Genomic DNA, 12,838 nt, shown 5'->3' with positions numbered 1-12,838 from the left:
TGTTACCAAGAGCAAGTAGAGTTTTAGCCCAAGTTGAGTTCATTCATTTACTTTTTTTTTTACTCATTCAACAGTTATAACTCCTATATAACAGACACTACGCTAGGCTACAAAAAATTATTTTTAAACAAGTACCCATACATTCGTTACTCTATGCCAGCCACTGTTCTAGATACTGTACTCTATTACGTCATTTAATCTCCTAACACCCTTATACTGTAGGTAGTTTATTTGTCCCTGCCAAGAGTTTATACTCTTTTGAGGGAGATAAACACTTAAACAGATAAATATAAAAACAATGTGGTGGATGTACTGGTGGGGCTGTTCCAAGGGAATTATGGGACACAAGAGACATGTGACTCAGTTTCCCTACGACACCAGGATTGAGGGGAAGGTCAAGAATACTTAAACTGGGGCCGGCCCGGTGGCACAGTGATTAAGTTCGCATGTTCCGCTTCGGTGGCCCAGGGTTCACTGGTTCTGATCCCGGATGCGGACATGGCACCACTTGGCACGCCATGCTGTGGTAGGTGTCCCACATATAAAGTAGAGGAAGATGGGCACGGATGTTAGCTCAGGGCCAGTCTTCCTCAGCAAAAAGAGGAGGATGGGCAGCAGTTAGCTCAGGGCTAATCTTCCTCAAAAAAAAAAAAAACTTGAACTAGGACATTATTTCTTCTTTCCTGTACAATTACTTAAACTTTCATGGTTTGAAAACATTCTTTAATATTTTATAACAGATAATCGAATATATACCACTGGGTTAAGTATGTTTCTAAATATTAAAGTATTAGGCTTTAAACTATGTCTCTTTTCTTCTAAAAATGTGCACTAAATCTGGTTACTGCTGTTTTGAGCAACTGTCAGTTAAGTCTGTATGTAGAGCCAAAAACTTTGCTCTTTGAGAAATAAGAATACTCTGTGTGAGGACTAGGTGAATTATTAGAGGCAAATCTGGATAACTTAGTGTGGAACATTTTGACCAAAATTTGCAAAACGGTGCTCACAGTCTGAATTCTGAATCCAGATGTCTTTTGCTTGACTCTCTACAATGTTGGCAAAAAACTTGAGGCAATATTGAAACACTGGGAAATTTCACATAAAACTGTTGGATTTCTCATTAAAACCAAGATTTCTGACTTCTCTTAGGAAAAAATGGAATCGCTGGCAACCCAGGGCCAATATTTTGGCTTGGGCAACAACCTGCTGGCTCTAAGAAGGAGCTGTCTCCTCAGGATACAATGAGATGGTCTTAAAAGGATGAGTAGCTGGGGTTGGGGGCAGCTTAGAGACAGAGTGGGTGGTATGAGGAAAGAGGAGGATCTGTGTGTGTGGTGACCTACGAGCGGGTCCATGATGTAGGAGTGTAAGATTTGAGTCAGAAAGAGGAAAGACGAGGTTGCAGGGATCAAAATGGGCTAGATTTTGGCAGGCTCTGCACGTGATGCTAACAGCTGGAACTTGACCCTGTAGGTGGTGAGCAGATATTCAAGTTTTAAGCAGGTGGGTCACATGGCCAGATTTCTGTTCCAGGCAGTTCATTCTGGCGGAAGGTGGAGGAGGAAATTGAGGGCACCCAGCCTGAAAGCTGGGAGTGGAGGTAAGAAGCTGTTATAAGTTATCTAGGAAAGATACAGAGAGGCTTGAACTCTGGTAGTGACTGTAGGGATGGGAAAAAATACACGAAAGACTTGAGAGACAGAAAGAAGCATAGAAAAAGTTCAGGAGTTTGTATAAAATGGAGCAAAACGCTGAGGAAGGAGACAAGGATGACTCCTATGAGTCTAAATGCTGGTGGGTGGTGGTGCTACTTAGGGAGGGAGACAGTCACAGAAGAAAGATCACTGGCGAAGGGAAAATAATGCTTATTTCCAGCCCTGTTGTGTTTGAGTGTCTGTGTGGATGGCCAAGTGGATGTGTCCAATAGGAGCTGCTTAGTCAGTTTGGACTGCTATGGCAAAAATATCATAGACTGGGTAGCTTATGGACAACAGAAATTTATTTCTTCCAGCTCTGGAAGCTGGGAAGTCCAAGATCAAGCTGCCATCAGATTCCGTCTGGTGGGGGCCCACTTCCTGGTTCATAGCCAGCCTGCTTCCTGCCGTGTCCTCACGTGGTGGAGGGGGTGAGAGAGCTCTCTGCGGTCTCTCTCATAACCTCTCTGGGGTCTTTTATACTATTCCCATTCATGAGGGCTCCACCCTCATGACCTGATCACCTCCCAAGGGCCCCACCTCCTAATATCATCACGTTGGGGATTAGGTTTCAACATATGAATTTTGGGCACACAAACGTTCAGTGTATAGAAGGAGTCTAAGACACAATGAAAATGACTGACTTAGAGGTGAAATTTTGGTCATCATCAGCATGATAGTGGTTGTCAGACCAGGAGGGTGCTTGATCATCCAGGGAGAGTGTATAACTAGAGGGGAGCCAGAGGAGGATGAACCCCAGGGACCATCACCTTCTGATGCAACGGCATACAGGCTCTAACAAGTGCTGGATCTATTTTTGCAGCTCAAAGTTTGACTCCTGCCTTTTGTCAGAATGGCTTCCCTCTCTTCATCATGTCCTTTTCCACATTCGTTCCTCCTGTTTTCCCTGCTACTTCATCACCTTCCGCCTTAGTTTTTTTTTATTGTAAAATATATCACATATAAAAAGAGGGCATTTAATGCATATGTATGGTTTAAAGAAGAGTTATAAAGTGAACATGGTATGAGCTCAAGACATAGAACGTTCCAGATTGTAACTGTCCCTGACTCCCTCTCCCCATCTCCCGCCTCCCAGAGGTAATAACCACTATCCTGACTTTTGTGGTTTTCAGATACTTTTACCACATATGATTATCACTAAACAATATTTTGCTTTTGGGGGGTGTTTGTACAAATGGTATAAAACTTTTTTTTTCTAGGACAGCCTTGTTGTTGGTTTATTTTTCCCAATATTCTGCTTGTGAGGTTCATCTTTACGGATACGTGCTGCTGTAGTTCATTCTTCCCCTGCTCTTTAGTCCTCTGCATATCAGCAATTACCAATTCTCCTGTCAACAGACATTTGAGGTGTTTCTGGGTTGTGGCTGTAACAGGGTCTTTATGAACACTCTCTGTGTTTGGCGACCATCTGCACCTAGGGACACACCGAAATTTGGAATTGCTGAACTGTACTGTATGGGCAGCCATGCTCTTTTCCAAAGTGGTTGCACCACTTTATAATCCCGTTTGGAGTCATCATCCTTTTCTAAACTAAAAATTTTTATTTTGAGCCCGCCCTGATGGCCTAGTGGTTAAAGTTTGGCACTTACCACTTCAGTGACCGGAACACTTCATGTTCAGTTCTTGGTCATGGAATCACACCACCTCTGTCAGTTGCCATGCTGTGATGGCAGCTCACATAGAAGAGCCAGAAGGACTTACAACTAGGATATACAACCATGCACTTGGGCTTTGGGGAGAAAAAAAAAAAAAGAGTAAGATTGGCAACAGATGTTAGCTCAGGGTGAATCTTTCCCTGCAAAAAATATAAATAAATAAATAAATAAATAATTAATTAAAAATGTTTATTTTGTTGTAAAGAAACTTATATCCATTAAATAATTTTTTAAAAATGGAACAAAATTCACCCATGGTTCTAATACTCAGTGACAAAGAGAAAATGATTATTTTCCTCATTCTTTCTTCACTTGTATTTTCACTTTTCTGTTCCATGTGATTTCCCCCTTTTAAAAAAAATTTATTTTATTTATTTATTTATTTATTTTTTTTGCTGAGGAAGATTTGCCTTGAGCTAACATGAATTGCCAGTCTTCTTTTTTTGCTTGAGGAAGATTAGCCCTGAGCTAACATGTGCCAATCTTCCTCTACTTTTTTTTTCATATGTGGGACACCACCACAGCATGGCTGGGGAGTGGAGTAGGTCTGCACCGAGGATCTGAACCCATGAACCCAAACTGCCGAAGCAGAGTGCATGGAACTTTAACCACTCTGCCACAGGGCTGGACCCGTATTTCCCCCTTTTAATTCATTTGTTTTTCATTTTTCCTTTCCCAGATTAGTTCTAAAGGCCAAAGTGGTCTGCTTTATGCTTTTTAGGCCCTGTTCTCTTTTTCTGCTCTTCTTGCTCATTTTTCTCCACTCTATTCTCTGCCACAGGCACTTGGGGAAGGGCCACCCACTGTCCATATCCCAAAATTCCAGGGATTCATGGGCTGGAGCAAAATCCCCACCATCAGAAAGCAAGAGAGGGCAGGTGCCGGTGGCCTCTGGAAAATCCCACTCTTGGGCTCCCTGGTGGATGGAGTGCAGCCTGTTGTGGTTTTTTTCCTTTTCTTTTTAATATGTGTCATCGGTATAATTAGCCTTTGGGGACTAGCGGATATTGGGTCTGTTGAACTCCCTCTCTGTTTCCTGAGCGGAAAGGTAAACAGCACTGGGACCTACTCAGTATTTCCCAGGGGTTATTTATGAATGCAGCATGACAGTCTGAAAATAGAGACATCGGCACAGGGAGGCGTCCCGAGGTGAGTGGAGCAGGGCCCGCTTGCTCTCTGCTGGAAACAAGCAGCTTTGGCCTTCACAGAAACTGCAGGGGCCGGTTCCCTGCCACGGCAGAGGGAAACTGAGCCACTTTCACTTGTCCACAGTGTCAGGAAACCATGCAGAGGCCGCTGGGCCCCCAGGCAGGGCTGAGTCAGTTGGCTCCCAGCAGCTTGGTGTTTGGGCTTCTTGGCTCTGGGCTGTAGGATGCGCCTCTGTGATGGGCCTCCGGGGGATTCCCAGAGGTGAGGGGCTTCTCTGAGTACCTATCCTGCAGCAAACAGAGAGGGTGCCCTGGGCGGGTTTATCACTCAGCTTCATTTCCAGTGCTTCATCACTTGGTCCACACCCTGGAATCACCTCGGTAGCTTTAGAAAAGACTGGAACCCGGGTCCTACCCCCAAAGACTCTGATGTAATAGGGCCAGGGTGAAGCCTGGGCATCAGGATTTTTCAAAGCTCTCCTGATGATTCTAATGTGCAGTCAAACCTGAGAAACACCGTCTAAGCTCAAAGCTGAACTCTTCTGAGATATCAAGCCACCAGCTTATTGTTTTCTGTTTTGCTTTAATAACCACCACTCACTGAAGCCCATTATGTGCCAGACAAGGTGCTAAGTAAGCTCTGAACACACATTAGCTCTCAATAATTAGCCCTGGGTTAATGGTAAGAAACAGAGGCTCAGAGAGGTTAACAGATTTGCCCAAGTTTACACAGCAAATTTCAGATTTAATTTCTGATCTTTCTGACTTCACTGTCTATGCTCTAACCACTTGACCACACTGTCCCAGGTAACCTCTCATTTGGAGGAATATCAAGGAGGGTTAGAAGAATAAGAGAGCCCTTTCATTCAACATAGCAAGTTAGCATGATTTAAAAACATGAATGAGGTAGAGAGAGAAGAATACAAGAGAGGGAGGCAAGAGGAGGGAGTCACCCAATTTGAATTTGGGATCAAAATCCCTCTACGATGAAGTCTTTCTTCGTGTGGCTCAGAGGAGCCACAGTCATCGGCTACCATCTGGGGGCCCAGCTGGCTGTGGAGAGGGGCAGGCCCGGGCAGGGCTCTGACTCAGGTCTGACGACAGAGACAGAGGCACTCTCTCATCCACAAAGTCCACCAGACCTCTTGGTTTGGGGCCCATGGGGTCAGCACCTGTGTGCTCTACAGATCGCTGAAATCCTGGTGCAACTCTGCAGGGCCCAACCAGGTCAGCTGGGGAGGAGAGGATGAGAGCAAAGGACTGGCCCTGTGTTCTTAATCTTTCCCGTTATCCATTTTCTTGCATATGAGTTTTATGATGAGAAAAGTAAACACTGAAAATATTGACTATTATGTGAGCCCTTATTCCACAATCTGTTCTTGAATTTACAATCTCTCCAAAGCCACTTACTATAGACTGAAAATCTATTTTAAAAATCAAAACTATAGAGCCTAAGGCTGTTTATTAGTGTGTAGACCATTTGGTCACCTAATTGACGTTCAATTGGGGGGCATATAAAAGTAGAAATACTGATTTTCTTCTTTTTGAACCCAGATTCTCTACTTTCATAACCACTTCCCAAATTGTGACATTTTTTTCTACTTCCTATCACCAGAATTTAAAATAATGACGGAATAATAATACTCGCACTCTTTTTCTGCAATGATTGCAGAGTGACCAAACTGTTCTCCTACACAACCATTTCCTTCCTGAGGCTTCTGTCCTGCCACCTTTTTAACTTGAACTGGACATTCCCACTACCTGATTTTTCAAGGCGGAGATGCATCTGGTTCTTTCTTTCCCTAAGTTGGCCCTGGAACATATATGAAGGTACCTGCGTGGAACTTCTCCCTTCCCAGCAAGGAGTCAGTTTTCTTGTTGTGTTGTCATCTCCCTGGCTCTGAGATTATGACCCCAGACGCAGCTGCCCCCACTCACCGTCGTGGTGTGTTTGTACATTTATGTTGAAGAACCAGCATGTCCCAAGGAGTGACTTGCTGTTTCTCATTAAGTGTGATGAGGGCCCAGAACGCTTTCTTTTTTGAAATCAACTTTATTGAAGCATAATTTAAATACAATATATATGCACACATTTTAGTTCAGTGAATTTTGACATATACACAACCAGGTAACAACCATTTCCATCCAGAAAGTTCCCTGTGCCTCTTTGTAATCGATCCCCACCCGTCTCACAAGTTGCCACTGATTTGATTTCTGTTACTGTCCATGAGACTTACTTATTGTAGAACTTTTTTGTTTGTTTGTTTTTGTTTTTTTCATTGCAGTAACATTGGTTTATAACATTATACAAATTCAGGCGTACATCATTATATTTCAATTTCTGTGTAGATTACGTCATGTTCACCACCCAAAGACTAATTACAATCCATCACCACACACACGTGCCGAATCACCCCTTTCGCCCTCCTCCCCGCCCCCCTTCCCCTCTGGTAACCACCAATCCAATCTCTGTTTCTACGTGTTTGTTTGTCATTGTTTTTGTCTTCTACTTAGGAGGAAGATCATACAGTATTTGACTTTCTTCCTCTGACTCATTTCACTTAGCATAATACCCTCAAGGTCCATCCATGTTATCACAAATGCCCAGCTTTCATAGTCTCTTATGGCTGAGTAGTATTCCATCGTGTATATATACCACATCTTCTTTACCCATTCATCCCTTGATGGGCACCTAGGTTGCTTCCAAGTTTTGGCTATTGTTAATAATGCTGCCATGAACATAGGGGTGCGTGTATCTTTACGCATTCGTGTTTTCATATTCTTTAGATAAATACCCAGTGGTGGTGATGCGGGGTCGGTGAGCCAAGGAGTTGAAAGAAAGATTTCTTGGACTCTCAAGATCTGGCAATAGTGCTCTTTTATTTCGAGAACAGTGTGGAATAGCATGGCGACAGGACCCATGGGCAGTCAGAGCTGCTGCTGCAAAAATGAGCTGAGGGTAGGGCTAATGTTAAGGCAGAGGTATGTGAGTTATCTCTTTACAAGACAAAGGAAAGAATAGGAAAAAAAGTTAAAATGGTATCAGTGCAGGTGGGGTCTGGTTATTGGGTGATCCCATGACTTTTAGATAAGAATCAAATCGGATTAAGTAATGGTCAGAAGCCACCACCCTAAATCAGTTACATGAGATTGCCAGACAGTAACCAACTTAAGTTCTTGCCTTCCCCATTAAGAGTTTCTAGAGACAAGGTCATCTCCCTCCTTTCACAAATGCAAATGTCTCTCAAAGGGCAAGCAAATTCCAGTCCTCAGAGCCTGCCTCTCATCTGCAGTTTTAAAATTAACCAACCTAAAATAATCCTCATCAGTGGGATAGCTGGGTCATGTGGTAGTTCTGTTCTTAATTTTTTGAGGAATGTCCATGCTGTTTCCATAGTGGCTACACCAGTTTGCACTCTCACCAGCAGTGTATGAGGGTTCCCTTCTCGCCACATCGTCTCCAACACTTGTTTCCTGTCTTGTTAATTATAGCCATTCTGACCTGAGTGAGGCGATAGCTCATTGTAGATTTGATTTGCATTTCCCTGATAGCTAATGATGTTGAACACCTTTTCCTGTGCCTGTTGGCCATCTGTATATCTTTTTGGAGAAATGTCTGTTCAGATCTTTTGCCCATTTTTTAACTGGGTTGTTAGTTTTTTTGATGTTTCTAGAACACTTCTTGTGGAGAGCCTACCATAGTCTTGATGTGGGGTCGGTGAGCCGAGGAGTCGAAAGAAAGATTTCTTGGACTCTCAAGATCTGGCAGTAGTGCTCTTTTATTTAGAGAATAGTGTGGAATAGCGTGGGGACAGGACCCATGGGCAGTCAGAGCTGCTGCATGGGGACAGGACCCACGGGCAGGAGGAGCTGCTCTGCTGCCTCTGCTTCTGCTGCAAACACGGGTGGAGAGTAAGGCTAAATTCAAGGCATAGGTATGTGAGCCATCTCTTTACAAGACAAAGGAAAGAACATGTAAAAAAGTTAAAATGGTATCAGTGCAGGTGGGGTCTGGCCATTGGGTGGTCCCACAACTTTTAGATAAGAATCAAATCGGATTAAGTAAAGCCAGAAGCCACCATCCTAAATCAGTTACTTGAGGTTGCCAGACAGTAACCAACTTAAGTCCTTGCCTTTGGCATTGATTAAGAGTTTCTAGAGACAAGGTCATCTCCCTTCTTCCTGGCACAGAGAGGGAGGCATCCCCACAGATGGGGGTTTCCCCCACAAATGTAAATGCCTCCCAACAAAGGGCAAGCAAACTCTGCTCCTTGGAGCATGCTTCTCATCTGCAGTTTTAAAAGTAACCAGCCTAAAATCCTCATCAGTCTCATTACATTACAGAGGATCACAGACTTAGTTAACAGCACCCAAAACACTATTTAGTTCACTGTAATGATTCCCTCAAGTACCTCAATCAACTAGGTCACTGAAGAAAGACCTAGAAAAGAGGATGTCTTATCTCATCTTGTGAAACCTGACTTAGAAAGTGGGTGTGTGATTGTGTGTGCGTGCACATGTGCACACATGCACGTGCAGGTGCACAGAAGAGTAAAGATGGTTGTATTGGCACTAATGGCATAGGCAGCCATGGTTACAGGGTCTTACCAAGGCTTTCATGGAGTCACCGTTGTGTTCACCAGCAAACACGTTCTCAGGACGGTCCTCGTCTCCGCTCTCCAACGACAGAGTGTACTGCTTGGCAGGTGGGTGAATTCCTGGAAGTGTTTACTCTCGGCCGTGTCGGGGGGAGGGCTGGTTCTCTCTTATCTCTCCCCTGGCCTTTGATTCATGAGCCTTCTGCTGGGAGGGCAGTTAAATCTGGATGCTAAATATGCTAAAACTGGACACAAAAACCCTGCCATAAATGCAGGAAGAAGTGCCTTTTCCTTTGGTTGGTTTTTTCCTAGAGAGGCAAGAAATTGAGAAATGTAATTTCTTGGAGGAAATAAAATTGCTTTTGTTACCACAAGTAAGAGTCTCAAGCTTGAAGGGGAGACAAACTTAGCTCTTATCAGAATGATGTGGCCTTGGCTTGTTTTTACTTCCTTGTGTGAAATTAGATGGAAGTTTTGTTTCAATCTGACCACTGTGGAAATTGTAGAAAGAGGAAAACATAAAGAAAGTGCCTGTGTGATGGAAGCATCGCCACAGGAAGACATCCGACTCTGCCAAGGAGCTCATGGAGCAGGGTTATGGGGGAGATCCAGAGACCCCGCACCGCAGAGCTCCTGGGGCACCACTCACACTGTTTATGTAAACCTAATGGCACCTAAAACACTATTGAGTTCTACTGTAATCCCTAATCCCAATGGGATTTGAAAAATGTGATCCAGGGCAGTTTTTTTCCAATTGTAGGCCACAGATCCCTAGAAATCAGCAAATATATTTTTAGGGATCCACACATTTTAGGAGGACTTTGAAAGTTCTGTATCATAGTGATGAGGATTTTAGGCTGGTTAATTTTAAAACTGCAGATGAGAAGCAGGCTCCAGAGGAGTGGAATTTGTTTGCCCTTTGATGAGAGACATTTGCATTTGTGAAGGAAAGGGGGATGGCCTTATCTCTGGAAACTCTTAATGGGGAAGGCAAGAACTTAAGTTGGTTACTGTCTGGCAACCTCAAGTAACTGACCCCCCAACATCCTCCTCTGTCTTTAGCTGAAGATAGTATTTAGGGTGGTGGCTTCTGGCCTTTACTTAATCCGATTTGATTCTTATCTAAAAGTTGTGGGACCACCCAATGGCCAGACCCCACCTGCACTGATACCATTTTAACTTTTTTACATGTTCTTTCCTTTGTCTTGTAAAGAGATGGCTCACATACCTATGCCTTAAATTTAGCCTTACTTTCCACCCATGTTGGCAGCAGCAACATACCGGCACCAGCTCTGCCTGACCATGGGTCCTGTCCCCATGCAAAGGGCAGCAGCAGCTCCCCATGCCAGCAGCAGCTCTGACTGCCCTTGGGTCCTGTCCCCACGCAGCAGCAGCTCTGACTGCCCATGGGTCCTGTCCCCATGCTATTCCATACTATTCTCGAAATAAAAGAGCACTACTGCCAGATCTTGGGAGTCCAAGAAATCTCTTTCGACTCCTCGGCTCACCGACCCCACATCAATAGGACGACCATCTAGAATAGAAATGTTACGGGATTTGTAGAGCCTGTGCCTGCTTTTATGCTTAGACTCAGAATGTCACCAAGCTGTCAAAGTGATAGTAGTTAACTTTTTTTTGTTTAATAAAATTTCAAACGGAAAAGTACACCTTTCCCCAAATCCATCAGGTGCCTTCTTTTCAACCATCTCTCCCATCCTTCATTTCTGGGTCTGTGGCTTCAAGGCAGAGTCAATTACATTGAATTTTCATCCTGGGGAGGCACCACTGAGGGGGTGGGCATGGAACTGAGCCATGAGGAGAGAGTGAGACTTAGATAGGGAGGGAGAGGTCGGGGGCGGGGGTGAAGGCAGGAATGTGACACCTTTCAGTATCTACTCGCTTTGGTCCAGGCTGGCTTTAATCCCACCAGCAGAGCCTTCAGATGAGAGTAGTTATGAAGTGCCATGGTTAGCGGAGTAAATGTAATTTTAAAAAACTCTATCAGTAACAGTCATGACTTCTACCTATGTTCAAATTAGTACAAGGTTAGAAATGAATTTTGCTACAAGATACACATGTTAAAAAAATAAACTATTCTCATATTGGAATCTGGTTTTCCATTCCCAACATGGAAGACAAAGGTAATTCTGCTTTGCATTCATTCGGCAGCTGAGCGATTGATGCAGGCAGCTGGCAAATATTCAAAGAAAACCACTTTGGTTGACGTGGTAACCACCATAAATCCATATTTTGGTTTTCTCCATGTCACTTCCACAGGCTGTGTTCCACACTGGCACATGCAGAGTTTGGAGCGAAGGTTTGGAGACTGCTCCAGAGAGCCACAAGGCAGGGATTCCCTGGATTTCCAGACTAAAGGCAGAGTCAGAGAGGCCGAGGGTGTGCAATTGGTCCATTTATTTTGAGGACGTGGTCTTGTCTTCCCTCTTCCTCCTCAGCCTTTCTCTTAGATAACAATTGACAAGAGATTTTCACATATTGAGGTATATCGGGTAACTATCTGAGTTCAAAACTGATTCAGCTTGAACAAAAAAGACTGACTTAAACGGTCTGTCAAGCATACATTGTACATTGCTTAGCCATTAAAGTAAAGAATGTATTCTCTTAAGATAAGAATGCATACTTCCCGAGGGCCGGCCAGGTGGTGCAGCCGTTAAGTTCGCATATTCCGCTTTGGCGGCTTGGTTCCGATCCAAGCGTGGACATGGCACCGCTTGGCAAGCCATGCTGTGGCAGGCGTCCCACATATAAAGGGGAGGAAGATGGGCATGGATGTTAGCTCAGGACCAGTCTTCCTCAGCAAAAAGAGGAGGATTGGCAGCAGATGTTAGCTCAGGGCTAATCTTCCTCAAAAAAAAAAGAATGCATACTTCCCCTCCTACACCCTATTGGTAATGCCCTATTGATAATGCCCGGATTAGTCCTTTTCCTGGCACCAAGTCATGTTGACTTGCTAATTTGCAACTGAATACCTCTTTGAAAATGTATCCTGGATGTGTTTAATGTATCTTCTTTGTTCTAAAAAGATATAAGACTTTACTGAAACCAATGCTTCTCCAGAACGACTTCTAAGGCCTTCCTGGCTTATAATCCTCACTCTGGCTCATAATCAACTCACCCCAATTTTGATTTATAGGTTGGTTATGGATTATTTGCATCGACACAATGCCTTTTCTCCTGGAACTGCAGTCTTTGATTCTGAGCCATCTCTTCCTGTCATCATAAGTGCAAAATCATCTCATCAGGCCCGTTCGATATTTTAAGTGTGATCTGCTACATTGAGTTGGCATCTGTTGGGAAGTTTCCCCTCCTAGCAGGGTCACTTCCTGGTCCTTGATACTTTCTTTCTGCATCCCTCCAAGTGCCCTTTGCCCAGGCTTCCCTCTGGGTACTCTCTACAGACGCAATCAATTTGAAATCCACTCTTACAATGCCAAGCCTCCACTTATTTTCATTCTTTTATCAAAGCCCACGACCCTGCAATGGAGAAGCTCTAGTGCAACTCTGCCACTACCAGCCAAGAGACCTTGCATAGCCAGGACTGTTGCCACCTAAAGTACTAGATGTGATCTTGCCCTCACCCTCAGACCCTGTGACCTTCCTGGCTTGGTACCAGGATCCTGGCCTGACCACAGCCTCAACATCCACACCCTCTCTGGGCTGGACCACCTCCTGCAAGTTGGGTGTGGCAACAGATCAGACAG

At 44.2% G+C, this 12,838-nt stretch overlaps 1 long non-coding RNA gene across 1 annotated transcript in view; it reads left to right on the top strand.

The window, feature by feature from the left end:
• Positions 1-12,838, top strand: part of LOC138921897 (uncharacterized) — a 74,924-nt gene that overhangs the window by 12,169 nt on the left and 49,917 nt on the right. The window lies entirely within an intron of this gene.

This window comes from Equus caballus, chromosome 2 (assembly GCF_041296265.1).
Source record: "Equus caballus isolate H_3958 breed thoroughbred chromosome 2, TB-T2T, whole genome shotgun sequence".
NCBI lineage: Eukaryota > Metazoa > Chordata > Mammalia > Perissodactyla > Equidae > Equus > Equus caballus.
Note: the sequence above shows the minus strand (reverse complement) of the source record. Positions and strands in the feature narration are given on the sequence as shown.